This window comes from Panthera pardus, unplaced genomic scaffold, assembly GCF_024362965.1.
Source record: "Panthera pardus isolate Hobbes unplaced genomic scaffold, ASM2436296v1 HiC_scaffold_1, whole genome shotgun sequence".
In the NCBI taxonomy this organism is placed as follows: domain Eukaryota; kingdom Metazoa; phylum Chordata; class Mammalia; order Carnivora; family Felidae; genus Panthera; species Panthera pardus.
Genome location: NW_026526654.1, coordinates 35,849,183 through 35,871,518, shown reverse-complemented (window position 1 = coordinate 35,871,518; position 22,336 = coordinate 35,849,183).

Genomic DNA, 22,336 nt, shown 5'->3' with positions numbered 1-22,336 from the left:
TATTTACTGGCTTTCTCTTCATCCATCATTAACCCCCCTGACTAGGGGATATTATTAGTTCATCTGGAAGACTCAGTACTACATTTGATATTTAGCGAATGTGAGCTAAAGTGTGCATTACAATTGTGTAAGTTCCATGGTAAATCCCACAACTTTTTCCTGTCAACATTTTTTAAACATTACGACATTGTAGCCCATACATTTACTTCACAGATATGTACAAACAGCCTGTCAGTATCAAAGTCATTATAGCAGGTTCTGAGGCTGTCAGCATATGTTTAGAGAGTAAGCAAAATATGATAGCTCTTATAATGTGACAGATTTTTTTTTTCTTATAAATTTGTTTCTTTAAAAAAACTGTCAATATGCATAACCAGATTCATGAATATTAGATTCGTGAATTATTATAGATATTATTATTATAACATATATGCAACATACATATTATAGATCACAAATTATATACTAAGTCACATCATATCATAAATCACAAAATGTATACTATATTTGGAGTTAATAGTTGAACAAAGCATTTTTTATGAAAAAATCTAAATTTATCTTGAGGTGAAGTTATTTATCATTTGCTGATATTGATACATAATAATGAGGAAGAACAATAGTTGAATTTGCACACCAAAGTTAGAACAAATGAACTTATTACATCTGTGCCAATAATTGTTAAAATACAAAAAAAATAATCAAACTTAAGAAAAATCAATGAAGATTAAAACAATCCTTTTATATACTTGATTTAGACATTAGTTAGAAAACAATTAAAATTTGAAAAAGTAACACTAAAACATAAAATTACTAATAAAATTACATTATGAGGTATATTACAATCTCTCCAGAATATCAGTGCTGGTAGATTTGATTTGCGTATATTGATAAAATAATTTATTTCTAACACTGTAGAAGTGAGACATTTGATTTCGTGCCCCTAAATTAAACATCCATGTCTATCTCATTGCACATATTTAAAAAAATTATCATTTATTTCTGAACATTTTAAGTTAATTTATTTTCATTTTGAGAGAGAGAGAGAATGTAAGCAGGGGAGGAGCAGAGAGAGGGAGGGAAAGAATGGAGCCTGACACAGGGCTTGAACTCACAACTGTGAGATCATGACCTGCACTGAAATCAAGAATCAGTTAGAAACTTGGCCAACTGAACCACCCCAGCATCCCAAACATTTTTTTATATCTTATCTATTATTTTGAAAAGCATATTTACTAATAAGATACTATCTACAGAAAGTGGCTAAATTTTATGTGAAATAATCAGCTTTCCATGTCCACAATAAATAAATAAATAATGTTGGTATCCTTGAAAGCACAATAATTTATTGCTTTTAAAAGAAATTTGTGAATAAAATTCAAATTTCATAAAGAGGTATGGAAATGAACCTACAATATGAAAGACGCTATTACATTAGTACAAGTTATGTATGCCATATTTCCTATATTACTTGAATGGTGTAATTTTCTAATATTTAAGTGGAAATGTAGGGGGAGGATCTTGTTCATTGTTCACTTTGTTTTTTAGCAACCCCCTAAACTTATTCTAAAGATGCAAACCCGATTACCTCAGAATTATGTGAACTGATAAGGACAGACTTAAATTGAGAAGCAGTAGGAGATTCCTTTCTGGCTTTTCTTAAGGACCTCATCTTCAAAACCACAAAGGTTGGCACTGTAGTGATCTTAAGTGCAGTAAGAAATAATTATTTAATCACTGTATGAATAATTTAAAGCAAAAATGTTTTTCCAGTTAAATATTCAGAAGGGAACATAAAGGGGACCAAACCACAGCTTGAAATTTCTTTTTTGTCCAGAAGAGTGTACATAGCACTCTTCTGCAAGCAAAAAACAAACAAACAAAAGAGGTGTGTGACTACTGTGTTAGCTATTGAGGCTCTGATTTAGAAGAAGGTACACTAGAAGAAATTTGAAGCAGATGCTGATTACCAGTTTACCAATTTCACTGCAATGTGAGTTAAATTAAAAAGGCCAGTGAAATTTGGAGTAGGGATAATGAAAAAAAGACTTTTGATTTTCTGCATTTCAGAACATCAACTTTGAAGACTAATACAAAAAACTTCTGTGGCAGTGGTAGTTGCCAGTAGTTACAACAGTAATAGAATATTCATATATAAGACCACAGAACTTAGCTGCAGTGAAGTAAGTTAAGTGATTTTGAAGCTGTACCCTTCACTATCTCTTTCTGCCTCTTTACATACAGAGGAGTTTAGGAAATTAATTTACATTACCTAAAAACTCATGGCTGTTGTCCTGGAATGCATTCAGTTAGACACAAAAAAGGAAACAAAACTTTATCTACCAGCACAAGTCTTCAGCTTTGCAGGCAGCAACAACAAAAAGCAAGTATGGAAGAAGAGGCTTCAGAATTAGTCTCTATTTACCATTTAGAGACATCCTACTAGTGATGCCAGCTTCTTAGCCTTTCTTACTGATTCAAGGGTCCCAGCACTATAGTTTGAGTGCGGCATGAGTCTTAGTTCTGTAAATTCTTACTTTTTGATTATGCAGGAAATCATTCTTAGAAGTGGTCCAAGAAACTGCTCCTCCAGTTGTCTCCATTAGATAAGAATTTAACTCTCTTTATTAAATTTCTTTCAAATTTATTTATTTATTTTTTAATATAAGTTATTGTCAAGTTAGCTAACGTACAGTGTATACAGTGTGCTCTTGGTTTCGGGGGTAAATTCTCACGATTCAACCACTTGCATACAGCACCCAGTGCTTATCTCAGCAAGTTCGCTCCTCAATGCCCATTACCCATTTTCCCCACTTCCCTACCTCCCCCTGCCCATCAACCCTGTTTGTTCTCTGTATTTAAGAGTCCCTTATGGATTTGCCTCCCTCTCTGTTTGAAACTTATTTTTTCCCCTTACATTCCCCCATGGTCTTCTGTTAAGTTCCTCAGTTCCACATATGAGTTAAAGCATATGATATCTGTCTTTCTCTAACTTATTTCACTTAGCATAATATGCTCCAATTCCATTCATGTTGTTGCAAATGGCAGGATTTCATTCTTTCTCATTGCCATGTAATATTCCATTATATATATAAACCACATCTTCTTTATCCATTCATCAGCTGATGGACATTTGGGCTCTTTCCATAATTTGGCTATGTTGAAAGTGCTGCTGTAAACATTGGGGTACAAGTGCCCCTATGAATCTGCACTCCTGTATCCTTTGGATAAATTTCTAGTAGTGCTGTTGCTGGGTCCTAGGGTAGTTCTATATTTAATTTTTTGAGGAACCTTCACACTGTTTTCCAGAGTAGCTGCAACAATTTGCATTCTCACCAACAGTGCAAGAGGGTTCCCCTTTCTCCACATCCACACTGACATCTGTTGTTTCCTGAATTGTTCATTTTAGCCATTCTGATTGGTGTGAGGTGGTATCTCAGTGTAGTTTTGATTTGTATTTCCCTGATGATGAGAGATGTTGAGCATCTTCTCATGTATCTGTTAGCCATCTGGATGTCTTCTTTGGAAGTGTCTATTCATATCTTCTTCCCATTTCTTCACCGGATTGTTTGATTTTTGGGTGTTGAGTTTTACTACAAAGCTGTAATCACCAAGACAATTTGGTATTGACACACAAAAACAGATGCACTGACCAATGGAGTAGAAAAGAGAAGCCAGTATTGGACCCACAAATGTATGGCCAACTAATCTTCGACAAAGCAGAAAAGAGTATCCCATGGAATAATATCCCATGCTAAAAGACAGTCTCTTTAGCAAATGGTGCTGGGAGAACTGGACAGCAACATGCAGAAGAATGAAACTGGACCACTTTATTATACCATATATAAAAATAAACTTTAAAATGGATGAAAGACCTAAACGTGAGATAGGAAACCATCAAAACTGTAGAGGAGAAAACAGGCAACCTCTTTGACGTCAGCTGCAGCAACTTCTTCCTTGACAAGTCTCCAAAGGCAAGGGAAATAAAAGCAAAACTGAACTTTTTGAATCTCATCAAGATAAAAAGCTTTGGCACTGCAAAGGAAACAGTCAACAAAACTAAAAGACAACCAAGAGAATGGAGGAAGATATTTGCAAATGACATATCAGTAAAGGGTTAGTATCCAAAGTCTATAAAGAAGCAAATTCAGCACCCAAAAAATAAATTTCTTTCAAATTTAAATAGAAAGTATTGTTTTCCTAAGAGTGTAACTAGATTCAGCAATTCTCAGCAATGCTTCCTCAATAGATTTATTTTAAATGTATGTCATACATTTGTTGGGCAATATAGAATGAAAATTATAAGATTTACAGCTTTGAGAATACCCGTAATTTTAAAAACATAACTTTTTGTTAATTCTCCAAGTCATATCATGTTCTGTTATGAACATTCTCTAGAATCAGTGTTTCAGAAATACACTATGAGAAAGGCAACATTAGGCAGTTTATTTTATGACAAAAGCACTTAAGGGATTCATGAACATCCAGCAGAATAAATCATGTGTTCCTTTCATTAAAACTTTTGAAATTTAATTTTATTGTCACATAGATGAAAGTTATTAGAATATTAAAACACCACCACCTGATTTAAATGCATACTTTCCCTCAGGCTCCTCCTATTAAATCTTTATTGGTTTCTAACTATCAAGAAATTGGCATATAGTTAATATCTGACCTGAGGAAACAATATGCTCACACAAAATGAAATAAAATATTAATAAATTGAAATTAAAAACAACATAAAAATTTACCTCTTAGAGCAATATCCCCACATCTCCACTGAGAACAACAAATTAAGTCATAGGGAATCAATCTTGTCCCTTTATGTAAGAATATGTACAAATATTTTGCTGTAGTCAACAAGAGTCATTTTCAATGTCCAACCATGTATCCGTCTTCTAAATATTGCTCTGAAAAATTAGATAATAAGAGATATTGTTTAAGAATGTCTTATTAAGTACTTATTAAGTACTTAGTATCACATAAACTACTTAGAACATGTGCCAAAAATAAATACATTTTTACTTCTGTAGTCTTATTTCACTAAAAATAATACTAGTTTAGTTTTATTTATATAAAAACTAATACTTAAAATAAAAATGTTAAAAATGAGCTATATTAAGACTAAAATTTTGCTGTTTGGAAAATTTTATGTGATTATATCCTCTGTTAGATTAAGGACAACTACAAATTAGTTCACATTTTTCCCATCAAGATGTGAATCTGTGACCTTCTACCTTGAAATCTGGGTGGTAATGTGATGACTTTGACCAATAAAATATGGCAAAAGTGATGCTGTGACAGGTTTCTGTCCCAGGTCTTAAAAGAGACTTCTACTTTCTCTCTGTTTTTAATAAGTACTTTTGGAACTGAGTTTCCATGCTATGAGAAGTACAAAAAGAGCTGTGGAGAGCCTTAAAGGGAGAGCAGAAGCATTTCACGAAGATATCTCATGTAGCCCCTGGCCAAGAGCAGGCACTATCTTGTCACCCATATGAGTAGACCAACTTGGGAGTTGATCCACAGTGGAGCTGCTTTAGTTGACATCATGTAGATGAGATCTGAGACTTTCCTACTAAGCCATACCTAGTCTGGAGATTTGCAAGTAGATAAAATGTTTTAAATCATAGTAGTTTAGGGACTGTAGGGATCTCCACACAGTACAACATAACCAGAACATAATTTGGTATCTGAAGGCAGGATATTGCTCTCACAAAAAGAAAAAAATTGTGACATTGCTGTAAGTTGAATCTGGAAGTATTTCTAAAAGACTATTAAAAGTGGAAAGGTCTCACAGACACTCTTGATGAAGGCTTAAAGGATGCTGAATAAATATATGAGAAATTGGATAAAAGGTGATCCATACTGTATAGTATTGGAAAACTTAGCAACCGTTGTTAGCTATAACCTAGAAATAAAGATGTATCTATTAAGATGGTAGAAGATGCAAAGGAAATTTAAGTCGGAATGTCAAAAGTGCCAATTGGTTTCTTTTAGTTGTACGTAATAAAATACGTGAAGGAGGAAATGTAATTTTAACATTAAAGAATCCCTTAATTTTCTTTTTTTTGGGGGGGGAAATTCTTTTAGCCAAAGAAATGTATCCAAAGATTCAGTGAGGAAGTTTACCAATCAGTGTTGGAGTGTTATAATATTCTGAAATCTATCATGGTGATGGTTGCATAGCTCTGCATATATTAAAAATCATTTAATTTTGTAGCTTAAATACGTCATTTGTATGATGTGTGAAATTACATCTTGATAAACTGTTACTTCAAAAACTGGGCATCCATTTCTCTGGCTAGTGGCAGAAGAGGAAATCAGAGACATGTAGCATGAGGAAGATTTGACAGACAACTGACAGACCACTGGCTGGAAGATGGCACATGAGAATGAATGTAAGTGGCCTTTAGGAGCAAAGAATGAGCCCTGTCAGCCAGCAAAGAGATGGGCACCTGAGTCAAACCACCTTAGTCTGACACAGCTGACAGTGACTGTGTCAGCAAGTGAGCTTTGAAGAACATTCCCAGAACCTCTATAAGAGCCTCACCCGACCAAGTCCTTGATTTTGGACTTGATTCACTGTCTTCAGAGAATCGATTTGAGTTTGTTTTGACTTGTAATTTATACAACTGTGAGATTTAACAACAAAAAAATGTGCCATAAGCTGGTAAGATTTGGTAATTTGTTATGCAGCCAAAGAATAACTGAACAAATAAATCTTGTGATTTTAGACCATAGTAATTATTTTGCGTAATCTTCTAAGAGTCACAAAGTAAGAGATGCTTACTTTATTGGCTTGCACAGATTAAGAAGAAGATTAAAAATCCAAGTGAATCCCAAAAAGAATTATTATCAATATTTGGTATGTAGCATAGGGGGAATCCATTATAATAATTTTTTGTTGTTCTCTTTTCTCTGAAAAGAAAAAGAAAACTTCAGTTTTCAAAGGATAAAGCTATCATTAGTAAGAGACAATCAAAGGTAAAATGTGATGTGAAGATTTAAGAATATATCACACTGTGGGTGCCTGGGTGGCTCAGTTGGTTAGGCATCTGGCTTCAGCTCAGGTCATTGATCTAATGGTCCTTCTGTGGGTTTGAGCCCCACATTGGGCTCTTGCTGACAGATCAGAGCCTGGAGCCTGATTTGGATTCTGTGTCTCCCTCTCTCTCTGAGCACCTATCCCCCTGCTCACACTCAGTCTCTCTCTCAAAAATAAATAAACATTAAAAAAAAGAATATATCACACTGCTTTAAATTAGTTAAAAGAATTTCTCTTGAATAAATCATTGAGTTAAAAATCCTGAGAAAATATGAAAGTGAGATTATTGTACTATATTAAGAACCTGAATGAAAAATCAGGACGTTGCTTGGAAATTAAAAAAGAAACATAATTTCTTTGCTTTAATTACTTCATGGAAAAATCAAATCCTTGAAATCAATCCTGGAGAAATTACAGAACAAACAATAAAAAAGGTGGCATTACTGTTGCAAAAGAGACTTGTGACCCCTACATACTGTTAATTGCTAGGTATTTTATGTAAAAAAGCTGGGATATTATTTTTTTCATGAAATGGAGATTATGTTGTCTCAAAGGCCTATTGACAGGTTGAAACTAAATATATGTTCTTAAAACATTTCTCTAAACCTGGGGTGCTTGGGTGGCTCAGTCATTTGGGCATCTGACTTTGGCTCAGGTCATAATCTCATGGCTCATGAGTTGAAGCCCCACATTGGGCTTTGCACTGACAGTGTGGAGTCTGCTTGGGATTCTCTATTTCTCCCTCTGCTTCTGCCCCTCCCCTGCCTCAAAATAAATAAACTTTAAAAATATTCTCTAAATATAAGTATATAACAGATAAAAGGAATGCATCTGAATATTAGATAATAATTAGAATAAGAAATGAACATAAGTTTTCAAAGTCAGTTAAATAGGAAATGATATACTTAGAATATCTGATTTATTTATTTACAAGATTATGGTAAATATACTGTGTCTGGAAATTAAGGCCTTTAATGTACTTTAGAGAATACAGGGAAAATGAAATGAATGCATAGCTAATATTTGGAATTCCATTTTGGACAAGTGAAAACATAAACATGGTTGTCATTTCTCAAAGCTGAAGTTGATAAAGTGGGGTAGCAAACAGTACATCATGCTAAAAAGCTTTTGCACAGCAAAAGAAACAGTTGACAGAATGAAAAGGTAACTTTAGGAATATTATTAAATATTTGTGAATCATATATCTGGTTATTGATTAGTATCCAAAATATATAAAGAACTAATACAACTCTAGTAATAAACTGATTAAAAGATGGTCAGAGAAGCTGAATAAACATTTCTCCAAAGGAGACATCCAGATGGCCAACAGATAGATATTTGACATCACTAATCATTAGGAGAGTGCAAGTCAAAATCAAAATGAGATATCACTTCACACCTGTTAGAATAGCTATCATCAGTAGGGCACCTGGGTGGCTCAGTTGGTTGAGCCTCTGACTTCGGCTCAGGTCATGATCTCGCGGTTCGTGAGTTCAAGTCCCGCGTTGGGCTCTGTGCTGACAGCTCAGATCCTGGAGCCTGCTTTGGATTCTGTGCCTCCCTCTCTCTCTGCCCCTAACCCACTTGTATTCTGTCTCTGTCTCTCTCAAAAATAAATAAACATTAAAAAAAATTTTAGAATAGCTATCAGAATCACAAGATACAAAAGTATTGACAAGGATGTGGAAAAGCAAACCTTGTGCACTGTTGGTGGAGTGTAATGTGTACAGCCACTGTGGAAAATAGTACACATGTTTCTCAAAAAAGTCAAAAATAGAAACCATCCAATCCAGCAATCTCACTTCTAGGTTATATATTCAAAGGAAATAAGAACAAGATCTTAATGATCTATCAGTACCTCCTCATTCATTGCAGCATTCTTTACAGTAAGGAAACAACCTGAGTTCATCAGTCGATGAATGGAGAAAGAATCTTATTTATCTATTATTATCCATATTATCTGGTATCTGTGCAGGAAATATTATTCTTCCATGAGAAAGAAGGAAATCTTGTCATTTGTGACAACATGGATGGATGGACTTTTAGGGTGTTATGCTAAGTGATTAAACAGATAAAGACAATACTGCATGGTAGTGGAATCTAAAAAATGTCAAATTAGGGGTGCCTGGGTGGCTCAGTTGGTTGAGCGTCCCATGTCAAATCAGTCATGATCTTGTGGTTTGTGACTTTGAGCCCCACGTCAGGCTGTGTGCTGACAGCTTAGAGCCTGGGGCCTGCTTTGGATTCTGTGTCTCCCTCTCTCTCTACTCCTCCCCTGCTCACACTGTCTCTCACAAATAAAAATTAAATTTTTTTTTAAAAATGTCAAATTAATACAAACAGAGAATAGTATGGTAGTTACCGGGGGCTAGGTAGTAGAGGACATGGGGAAGTGTTGGTACGTGTACACACTTCCAGTGATAAGGTGAATAAGTTCTTGAGATCTAATGTACATCATGATGACTTTAAAAAAAAATTTTTTTTAATGTTTATTCATTTTTGAGGCAGAGAGAGACAGAGCATGAACGGGGGAAAGTCAGAGAGAGAGGGAGACACAGAATTTGAAACAGGCTCCAGGCTCTGAGCTGTCAGCACAGAGCCTGAAGCGGGGCTTGAACTCACGGACCGCGAGATCATGACCTGAGCCGAAGTCGGACGCCCAACTGACTGAGCCACCCAGGCGCCCCAAATGATGACTTTATATTCTTGCTAGTTGCTAAGAGAGTAGATCTTACATGTTTGTACCACACACATAGGAAATTATGTGAGGTGGTAGAGGTGTTGGCTAATATTATGGTAGTCATCATTTGAGTTATGGTAGTATATTAGCATATTGTACACCTTAAACTTATATTTCAATTATATCTCAATAAACGTGAAAAATTATATCAAACACCTCAAAGAAGGTTTTCAGGAACAAATCTGAGATCAGTAATCAAACACATAGTTTAATCCAAACACTGATATTAATGGACTAAGCAGTTATGCAATAGATAAAAAGCACACATAAAATATCAAGGCAGCAAAAAAAAAAAAAAAAAAGCAAGCAGGTGAGAAAGAGAAGGTAAAAAGCAAGCTCACTTGAGATGTGGCGCCTGAAGAGATTCTCTAAATTGCAGGAAGATAGTCACTAGTCAAGTTTGATGGGATGCTCTACAGTAGGCCTAATGAAACCTCATTAACATTAATGTGCTCTTTGGGTTTGGGAGAAGACTTTAATAATACCGTGACTTTCTGGAATGAGTCAAGTTTTTGTCAGTTCTGAAGCCAATTTTTTTATTCCTAACAAGAATACTGAAATTTTGAATGCAAAATGAGATATAGATCTTAGATCTGCTCCTGGCAGTGAATCATTTTTGAAAAGATTTTTTCTTTAATAGTTATTATATCAAAGAGAATGAGATGGGAGAGCCTGACCATTTACCTGAGGTTGCAAGAGTCTATGTAAGATTGATCATTATTCTGTGTGACTGTTGGATTATCTAAGAGCTTATTTCGTCACTAGAGAACATTTGTATATTTTCTCTAATGTCTTCTAAACTTTGTATATATTCAGCGTGACTGAATTTTTATGGTTGGTGTGTTTTTCAGGCTTTACAATACTTTGAATTATAAGACAGGCCCTGTCAGTTTCCACAAAGCATTCTAAAAGGGCTGAACTTATTTCCCCCAAATTAATGGGACTGACTGTGCTGTAAGAGAAATTGGCTATTCTGAAAACTAAAAGCAACAAATTAAGTCTTTTATGCTTATTTTTTAAAATCCTGTCCAATGATTTCACAAAAGATAAAATGAAAGAAAAAGAGGTAATATTCAGATAATTTCAGGCTGTAAAGACAATCAAAATACTTATCATCCTGTCAAGACCATGTATTACATCTTAGAATTCAAACTGTAGAATTAACTATTCTAAATTACTAATCATGCATATTCATTAAACAGCAGTAAATATTTTATTGAGCACCTATTCTGTAACAGCTACTTTTCCAAGGGTTTCAGAAAAAAAAATGAAAAGAAATGTCCCTGTATTTATGGAACTAACAAGTGGAGACAGATGATAAAAAAAATAAGCCAAATATCTACTAAGGCTTATGGTTATAGTTGCATTGGAGAAAAGTAAAGTAGGAGATGAGGAGAGAGAAATCTGAAGGTTAGTTTATGAGCTGTAATTTTATGTAGGCAAGAAAAGGCATTCCTGAGGACATGGAATTTGCCCAAGACTTGAAAAAGAGGAAGGGGGTCTTGCAGAAATTGACTGAGGAGAAAAGGATTCAAACAACACAGGACAAGAGCCACTGATGGCAAAGACCAAGGCTCAATTTTATAATGCCAATTATATCATTGACAAATCTTTAACTGACCTTTAACTGTTTGCTTAGGAGATGGCAAAAACCAAGCCTGCCATCACTCTTCAGGAATTGTGATTATTCTTTTACTTGTGTTCATTTTCCCCCTAGACTCTAAACTTCTTGAGCCAGTGGATGTTCTTAATCTTCCTACCTTCAGCGTCTAAGTTCATCTTGGGTTGTATATATATTTAGTGTATGTTTTGATGTTTTGGCAGTTCATATAAACGGAGGTCCTTGCCTATCCTTCCATTCTCTTAGGTCAGTTTTTGCTCAGTCACTTTGCTCAGAATTATTAAGTTGTGTTCTGTAAATTGATCTCTATCTGCCACCACCCTGTTCATATCCATACTACCAAATTGTTCATGAACACTGGCACTTGATGCTTAAAATTTATATTATCTATAAGTGTATTAGTAATTAGAACACTTAGTAGGTCTTTTTATATTGTTTAAATGTTAGCATATTTGAACAGTAAATCCTATTCTTATACTGATTAAACTTTTTAAAAAATCCTGTCTCTCTTTCTCTCTCTCTCTCTCTCTCTCTCTCTCTCTCACACACACACACACACACACACAAACAATAAAAATCCTGTCACAAGTAAAAAGGTCTTCTCAGATGTTTTTCTGTATCATATATGTTTTATATTGATAAATTTCTATAAAATTGAATTATTAAGCTATCCTGCATATAATACCAAGTGGTAGTAAACATTTAATTTATCTTTATATATTCAAAGCACATATATATAAAATACTTTTGGGGCACCTGGGTAGCTCATTTAGTTAAGCATCTGACTTCATCTCAGGTCATGATCTCACGGTTCATTAGTTCGAACCCCACATTGGGCTCTGTGCTGACAGCTCAGAGCCTGGATCCTGCTTCAGATTCTGTCTCCCTCTCTCTCTGCCTTCCCCCCATTCACGCTCTGTCTCTCTCAAAAATGAATAAACGTTAAAATTTTTTTTAATAAAAAGTACTTTTAATAGATAATAATACATTTGATGATTTCCTACTGTATAAGATCAGGTTCAGAGGTCTGTATAAGCCAAAATGCAGCATTTAGGAAAATTTGAAAATAAACAACTAAAAGAACAAAATTGACCATCATGATCAATGAATATCTTTAGATAAATCTGAACAAAAAACTGAGTCATAAGAGAATATTTCCTGTCTCTGAAATAAAAGCTCAGAGAAATGAAACCTACTTCAACCTTTTCAAACCATTTATTAAGGAATTTTCTGAAGGGATCTTGATAGCACAACCTCTTTAGAGATCTTTCTTGAATTTTACTTCAAGTAATAAAAATGGAGCCCACCTGAATGAGAAAATTTACTCTAATGGGTAATGGGAATCATTAGGCATATAGTAGATACACATTAGTTTAGAAGGGAAAATGTACAAATACAGGGAAGAGAGAAGAGGGGTGCTAATTAATAGGGAATGTGGATCAAAGGTATTGTGATGGGAAAATAAATATTTTTTTCAGAAAGTACATGGTAGTCTATTTTTGGCCACAATTGGTAAGCTAGATAAAGCCCAAATCCTAGCAAGAAATAATTCTGGACATAGTGCTTGCAATTATCTTTGCAGGAACTAGGTAAAATTTTCTTTTAAATTTTATTTATTTTTAGAAAGAGAGTGGGGGAGGGGCAGAGAGAGAGAGGGAGAGAGAAAGAGAATCCCAAGCAGGCTCCACACCATCACTATGGAGCCCTATGTGGGGCTAGAACTTGTGAACTGGGAGATCGTGACCTGGGCCAAAATCAAGAGCCCCGCACTTAACCGACTGAGCCACTCAGGTGACCTGGAACTAGGTAACATTTTAGTGCAGGTTAATTCTTGTGGATAAATGGGGAATATATTGGTAATAGTGGTCTTTGAGAACTGCTTGTATTAAAAAATGGATATCTGGGGCGCCTCGGTGGCTCAGTCGGTTAAGTGTCTGACTTCAGCTCAGGTCATGATCAGCTCAGGTTTGTGAGTTTGAGCCCCATGTCAGGCTCTGTGCTGACAGCTCAGAGCCTGGAGCCTGTTTCAGATTCTGTATCTCCCTCTCTCTCTGCCCCTCCCCTGTTCATGCTCTGTCTCTGTCTCAAGAATAAACACTAAAAAAAAATTTTTTTAATGGATTTCTAAATAATTTATTATATATTTAACTTCATTACACACCATTAGGTAGACTTTTTTTGACCTTGTGGTAAACAGTTTATATGAATAAAGACTATTTTTAAAAATATTCTTTGATGTCAATTTACTGTTAATTAAAAACAATACATTATTTAAATTCAGTGTACTGTTAAGGAAAATGGCAAATATGTATTTGGGAATATATAATTATAAAAATAAGCATATGACAAATTAGCACAAAGAATATTGGGAATGGATAGAATTAGCTGTCATGTAAGGTTGTCACATTACATGTGATGTGACATAATATTCAGTACATATTGTGCTAATTTAAGGATTTGTGCTGTAATCCTTAGAGTAACCATTATGAACTAAATAAACAAATACAAACAAACAAAAAACAGAGTGGGGAGGTGCCTGAGTGGCTCAGTCCTTTAAGTGTCTGACTTTAGCTCAGGTCATGATCTGCAGTCCCTGAGTTCAAGCCCCACATTGCACTCTGCCCCTCCCTCTCCCAAGCACGCATGTGCTCTCTCTAACACTCTCTCTCAGAAATAAATATTTAAAAAGTTTCAAAAAGAAATCATGAGCAGAGGGGAAAGATAGGAAATAAAACATTAAAAATAGGAAAAAATGGAAAACATTAAATTATAATGGATGCAATTTTCCAATTATATAAGGCAACATTTTTAGATGATTTTTACATTGAATTAAAAAAAAAACAAGATTTAAATATATCAGGATACAGAGCCGTTGAAAGTAAAAAGATGAAAAAAGATGTAACATACAAACATTAGGCATAAGACAGCTTGTGAATCTCTATTGACAGCAGCAAATAAGAGTCAAGAAAGAATATAACCAGAGAATGCGAGGCTCATTTTGCAATGATTATAAAGGATCAATTTATTTCTTTTAGAGTACAAAGCAGAGAGAGTGCATGATAACATACATGTTGAATATGTAACTCTTCAGATGAATAGATTTGTAAACTGCTTCCCAAATCAATTCTTCCTCATGTAATTTATAGTTGGTAATTATTTTCAGCTATCTGTATGGTAGGTCTGTACCTTTTAAGTAAAGTTTTTATCTCAGCACAACAATGCATATGAAAATCTATTTTATGAAGTAAAATAAATATATGCATGATTTCTTCAATGTATTTTTTCATTGAGGAAAGATGAGGGTTATAATCTGTTAAAATAAGATTGCCATAATATATATTACAACCCTGGTATATATAATTTATATATAATTTAGCCCTGGGGTGTGTGTGTGTGTGTGTGTGTGTGTGTCGATAGATAAATCTTCAGGGTATATAAAGTTTATAAGTAATGGAATGGGTAAGTAAATAAAGGCATAGATCAGTTAAATACTCATCTTCTTGGATTATTATTAAATGCTCTAGTTTTCCAAATAATAAAAAATAGCAACAATATAATGTACAAGATAGGTTAAATTTCACCATAAAATGATATTTTGATGAATTAATAAATATCTGTGTCATTGGTTTCTTTTTTTTTCCATCTTAGTCAAAGAGGTACAACTCCTGAAGTTCTCAAAAGAATTGCAGCCATATCATAACTGAAATTATGATTCAAGAGAAAGAATAATGTGAGGGGAGTGTGTAGAGGATTTACATACCATGAAAATAATCACATTTCTCTAGAAGAATGTAATGAAAGTGCCTTCCTTGAATACATGCATGTTTTTGTGTAATATTTCATCTTTCTGAATCAAGCCACAAATTATAAATTTTCATTGTTTGTAGTGTTTTCATAACATAAAATTCCTTAGGGCCTGGTTTTATATTTGTAAATGTTTTGAATCTAGCTATAAAGCTACCTGTTTCAAACCTATTAAACAAATTGTAATAGTCATTGAAGGATTTCAATCAAAACAATGAAATGACCATACAGATTTTATTTTACTCTCATACCTAATGTAATCAAATAATATTAATGGTAGGTAACAGGAAAAATATCAATTACTAATTAGAAAATTTAATTTCCCAGACTACAGGAAATCAGATCAAATGTACAGTAAAATGATAGAAGAAAAATATAGGATTACATATGTACATACGATATGGAAGAGGGTCCTCTTTCCTTTCTTCAGTGTGAATCAGTAATACTTGGAATCCTTACCTGCCTAACACACTTATGGTAACATTCACTAATGTGCTTTAAATATATACATTTGGACTGCCTATGTCTCAATTCAAGCTGGAGAAAGAGATTTGACCAAAACTTCAGCTCCCATGAATATTTTTCTTCAATTATTTACAGTAATGAATACAGTAAGTTCCCTAACTGCGTTTTTAGTCTGTTGGCACTGAGTTAGAACTCCTGCTGTTTTACCTACCTGAATAGCATCTTTTTTCTGAGTATATATTGGAAAGAAATTTTCTCCAGTTATTTAAATTTTTTCTTATACTAAATTCCATTTGATCTCAAGATGTTCTTTGAAATTACCAGTGTGTTGATATTAGTCTTTTTTTTCTGTTGGATTTTTATGGAGTTATTAAATTCAAAATACATTTTGTTACAGTTTAGGGTATAAAACCATGGGCAGAGAAATGGCCAAATGTGAACAATGGATTGTCTTGTTCCAATACCAAGTACATATGTTTAAAAAGACAAAATATATTGTGAGGTAAAAGGAATGATATATAGCATGTATTTCTGATGATAGCTTCTTATGCACTTTTGGGTTATCTATTTTGTTTTCATAAATATAATGGTATAGTTAAATTCTCAAAAATTTGTAGTCTCTTCTATGTTTTATTCTTCTTGTAACTTAATCCCAAACCTAAAATCAGATCAACACAATCTCTTCCCAAATATAATTGTATTAGTTTTCATGAAACAAATTAGCAGCTCAGTTTAGCTGAGTCTTACTGTTTGATCAATTATAATACTAAACTTCATATATGAAGAGTGAATACTTGATGTACAAGTTCTAGCTTCGTTATCAGTAACTAAGTCTCTGTGTTATACAGTCCTACTTTACACAATGGATTTACAAATTATAGAAAAACCTCTTCTAGTATATATCCTTGCTTATTCAGTCTCATGACATATACTCTAAATATCAAATGGTATCCAAGAGGGAAAAAATATACCTATTAAATATTCTAATGCTTTCCAAATATCATGTAAGTCATGGAAAACTTCATGGTAACAGGATACATGTCACATGTAGACATGTACATTACAGGGTACATTATATTCTATACGTATAACAATTATGAGCTTTTATAATGAGATGTATTTATAACATTGTGTTCCTTGAAATAAGAATTACTAATGAGATTTTCGTAAGCTTTCTGTTAATTAAGCACATTACAAACAATTACATGAATAAATTCCATTCAAAACACCTTCTTCTGTATCTGGGGATTTTTCTTTTTTTCAGCCTAATGGTGCTCTTAACTTTCAGCCAAAGACGATGACTTTCTTTAGTGATAATTAACTTGATCTCGCTTATCTAAACTGTTTTTTATCTTTTCTTTTAAAATAACACATGCAAAGTATTTCTCTGAAGGTAAAATCTCTTGCAAATTGAATCTATGACCTGATTTTTCCTCATTAACAAGGTGACTGCCTTAATCCAAACACATTTTACTGTAATATTACCTGGTTATGGAATGTATTCTTACTTAGCCATTAAAAGGCCTTTTTATCGTGGTAAGAATACTTAATATGAGTTCTACCCTCTTAACTACTTTCTAAATGGATGATACAGTATTATCAACTATAGGCACTATGTTGCACGACAGTTCTATATAACTTATTTATCTTGCATAATTGAAACTTTGTCTACAATTTATCACTTATTTTACATATACCAACAAGATATTCGGTTCTTAGTAACAGCTCATTGTTCTCTGCAATCAGTCTTTGAAGATGAGCAAAACTCCGTTTCCTAAATAGAGTTCCAGATTGTCTATATGGAATAACTTAAAGCTAGGATGATATTCACATATTGACTTTAAATAAAGACCAGGATTATATTATGTACGTTGCAAATTGTAAAGAGTCTGAGATTTTATGCTTCGTACTAGCCAGCAATCTCATAAGTGAGAACAGAAGACACAAGACTACTGGGTCAGAGATAAAGGACTTTATTACTCATTGTATAGTAATTAGAATAAATTTAGAATATTACTGTACCAGTTCCATTGGACCCCAAGTCCTTGGGCTAGAGGGTGGTGATGAGGAGTCCAGAATGGCCAAGGTCAGTACTGTGCATGCAGTTGGTTTGCATCATAGTTGAGGAACGTCAGACTAAAGATTCCAAATCTTTTGTGATGGCCTGTAAACAAACCTGCCTGACATTTGCCCCAGAGGGAGCCATTGTCTTCATTATACTGGAGAATAAATAATTCTTCCACTCCAGAGGAAACGGTCTATTCAGTCGCATGGGTATTCACTGTACAAATTCTTGAAAGACAGAAAGTCTGGAAAAGAACAGTGGTTAGTGCCTTGCTTACATGACTTGAAGAAACACAAGATACCCAATGAGACCGGTCTTTGAACAGTATGCATGTTTTCTATGCTATCATAGCATAAATTATCTCATACTGTAACTGTTGTTTCTTCTTAATACTAATGGTTGTCTATTTATTGATTCTAATCCTGAGCATTTAGAACACAATATTTTATTTTATTTTTATTTATTTTTTTATTTTTCTTTTTTTTAATGAAATTTATTGTCAAATTGGTTTCCATACAACACCCAGTGCTCATCCCAAAAAATGCCTTCTTCAATACCCATCACCTCCCCTCCCCTCCCTCCCACCCCCCATCAACCCTCAGTTTGTTCTCAGTTTTTAGGAGTCTGTTATGCTTTGGCTCTCTCCCACTCTAACCTCTTTTTTTTTTTTTCCTTCCCCTCCCCCATGGGTTTCTGTTAAGTTTCTCAGGATCCACCTAAGAGTGAAAACATATGGTATCTGTCTTTCTCTGTATGGCTTATTCCACTTAACATCACACTCTCCAGTTCCATTCACGTTGCTACGAAGGGCCATATTTCATTCTTTCTCATTGCCACATAGTACTCCATTGTGTATATAAACCACAATTTCTGTATCCATTCATCAGTTGATGGAAATTTAGGCTCTTTCCATAATTTGGCTATTTGTCCATAGTTTGGCTATGAACATTGGTGTACAAGTGCCCCTATGCATCAGTACTCGTGTATCCCTTGGGTAAATTCCTAGCAGTGCTACTGCTGGGTCATAGGGTAGGTCTATTTTTAATTTTTTGAGGAACCTCCACACTGTTTTCCAAAGCAACTGCACCAGTTTGCATTCCCACCAACAGTGCAAGAGGTAGAACACAATATTTTAAAGTAAGTGACCAATGTTATTAAATGAGTAAATGCAATTTTATCTAGTCAAATTAAAATGAGGAGTAGGAATATAGTAATTTCAGAGTCCTCGTGGTAAAGTAGCCTGACTCCCTTTGTCTAGAACCAGTTCTATTTTGGCAATAAAAATAAATACAAATGAATTTAACTTGTTACAATGAAAGTTGTGAATATGAACAAACTTGAATTTAGAAACAGCAAAAGGCCATGCAGTTCTGAGAGCACATAAGTTGTACATCCTGTGGCTTTTTTAGTTCTGAACAAAGTGGTTTGTGAAAGGGATTGGTAGCTGGTTGAGTGCATTGAATTCTAATGACAAGAAGATATCATCAATTCATTTCCTGACTTTCAAGAACGAGAGGGAGCATACAAGTATTACAAATAACTAAACCATATCTCCTCAGCTCAGGGAACAGAGCTCTTCACAGTCTGACCTTAACCTATCCTTATAGACTTGCCTTCCATAATTTTCTCTGTCTAATAATCAAACTGGAGTACATGCATTACTGATATAATATCCTGCTTCTGTGGCCTGATTCAGGATTCTTTACTAAGCAAATGAGCCCTTCTGTCTCCAACAGGCTCAATACTCTTCAAGGCTTAGTCAGAAGTAAATTTTCTTCATTCTAACTTCTCTAGAATTGGTAGATGAGCATCTCTTATGGATATATCATTCCTTTTTGAATTATAAATATGTGTCATATCTTTTTTTAAAATGTTTATTTTGAGAGAGAGTGCAAGTGGACGAGAGGCAGAGATTGAGGGAGAGAGAGAATCCCAAGCAGGCCCTGCACTGTCAGTGCAGAGCCCCTTGCGATGCTCCATTTCATGAACTGTGAGATCATGACCAGAGCCAAAATAAAGAGTCTCATGCTTAACTGACTGAGCCACCCAGGTGACCCTATATGTCATATATTTATACTAGACATTATGTTGCACATAGAGTGTTGTTAAAAATCCATGGTGACAACTCTAATGAAGCTGTGTTCCACTCCAAAGTATGTTCTTTCTTCCACCTAGAATAACACTGGAAATAAGTGTTCTACTTGAAGTTAATGTAAAGAATATTCAGTTCCCATGAATCCTATATGTAGTGAAACAAGATTTGTGGGAAGCTAGAATATAAACAGTATAAATTTAGCAATATTATCCTCCAGACTTTGTATGAATCCATTTAAAAGCAACACTTTTATTTAGAATTGTATCTAGAAAGAACAAGGTCAGTGATTTTTATAAGGTAATAATCATTTCAAAAATGGCAAATATGCATATAAACAATTGAAGGCAATGGATTAGTCCTACCAGATATGTGAAAATATTTATAAAGCACAATCATTTAAAATGCTAAATGGCATTTAAAATTCTTAAAATCAGTATATTATTCGCTAGATCAATTAATAGAAATGAGCATATAGACGTATGTATTGTATAATGTGCCTCTACAAATGAAATATTTGTGTATAACAAAGGTGTATTTCTGGCCAATTAATAGTAAATGGATTGTTAAGTTAGTATTTGAGACCTATAGAAAACCACTGGTAAAAAATTAAAGTCATAAAATTTTTTATCATAAAATAAATTCCAGATGAATAATACTTTTAAATAGAAGAAAAAAGTCTTTTTTAACCAAGCCCCATAGTCTGTAATTGAAATGAAGAAAAGAAAACATGTGTATAACACATACACACTCAAAAACAAACATTTCATGGGGAAAATACCATAAAATCAGAAATAATTATAAGCAGTGACAGCATATTTAAAATGCATGCTAAAAGAGTAAATTCCTTTTTTTGTTATGACAGATAATACAGCATAAATAATTAAAATGGATTGGGCATATTCAATCTGAAGATAACCAAAGCATATTAGAATATATTTAGCCCATTAATTGACAAAAAAAATTGAGCAGTATTTAGAACTGTTAACATTATAAGGAAAATGTATACAGTACTGGGTAAGACTTACAATTTCTGGATGTGTGTGTGTGTGTGTATTTGTGCATGAATGGGAACTAATTAAATATAAAAAATATTTTTAGCAATTTATAGATGCTTATGTTGACCTAAGCTTAATATTATTTCACTTATTTTCACAACAACTATTCTGACTGAACTTAGCAGTATCCCAAAAAATTACAGAGTAGAAAACCAAGTCACCTAGAGATTAAATAGCTTGCTCAAGAACTAAGCTAAGAAATAGTGAACCTGGGTGGCTCAGTCGGTTGAGCGTCCGACCTTGGCTCAGGTCATGATCTCGCGGTCAGTGAGTTCGAGCCCCGTGTCGGGCTCTGTGCTGACAGCTCAGAGCCTGGAGCCTGTTTCGGATTCTGTGTCTCCCTCTCTCTTTGACCCTCCCCCGTTCATGCTCTGTCTCTCTATGTCTCAAAAATAAAATAAATGTTAAAAAAAATAAAAAAAAGAAATAGTGAAAGTGGCAAGAAAACTCATACAATCTGGTTCCTGATTTCCTGCTTCCTTTTATTATATTTTATTGCCCCTTAAGGTACATCAAAAACAATATACTAATATTCATCACTAAAAGTAATAGACTCCTGAGTTAATCACATGCACATGCACACAGAGCAAGGTATACAACCTCTGTTTAAAAATGGTGTGTGTGTGTGTGTGTGTGTGTGCGCGCGCGCGCGCGCTGCGCGCGCGTTGGGTGTGTACGTTCTCTAGAAGGATATATAATCAGTTACGTAGTTTGTAACTCTGAGGAGGAAGCTGAGATGACTAGGTACCAGAGGAGAAGAAGTGAGAAATAGAATATTGTATACACTGTTACAGTGTACTTATTTTTAACTAAGTGGTTATGTGAACTTATCTTGAAAATGTGCACACTACAAATATGCAATAAAAAAGGCAACTCAGAGAACACAATTTTAATAAAACAGTCCATATCTTGGTGGCAACTTATGATTAATGATTAAATGTGAAAAAATATGGGAATATAACTGGCTATTTGCATTTAGATTTTCTTTAAATGTTTCTTTAAGCTACATTTAAAGTGTAAAGCTTTACATTTTGTTAAATCATTACCAATAAAGAAACATATGCTGAATAATGAAACATGTACTCATCAGAGTTATGCATATAAGGAAGAGTGGGAGGAGCATTGTCCTTAAGTGGGATAGAATCAACTTACTGGTTGTTCATTATATCAGAAATGGAAAAAGTATCGTAGCTTTCTTACGTGAAAAGTATCATGTAGTATTTGTCCTTCCATGTCTGGCTTATTTCACAATAAGCTATCTCCTAGATTCATCCATGTTGCTATAAATGGAAATCTTTTCTTCTCTTTAAAGGCTGACTCATAATCTATTATATGTATATGTCATATTTTGTTCATATAAAGTAGTCACTCATAGAAGCAGAGTATAGTAGTGATTGTCAGGGGCTGAGAAGAGGGGAATTAGTTTAAGTGTACAAATTATATAATACG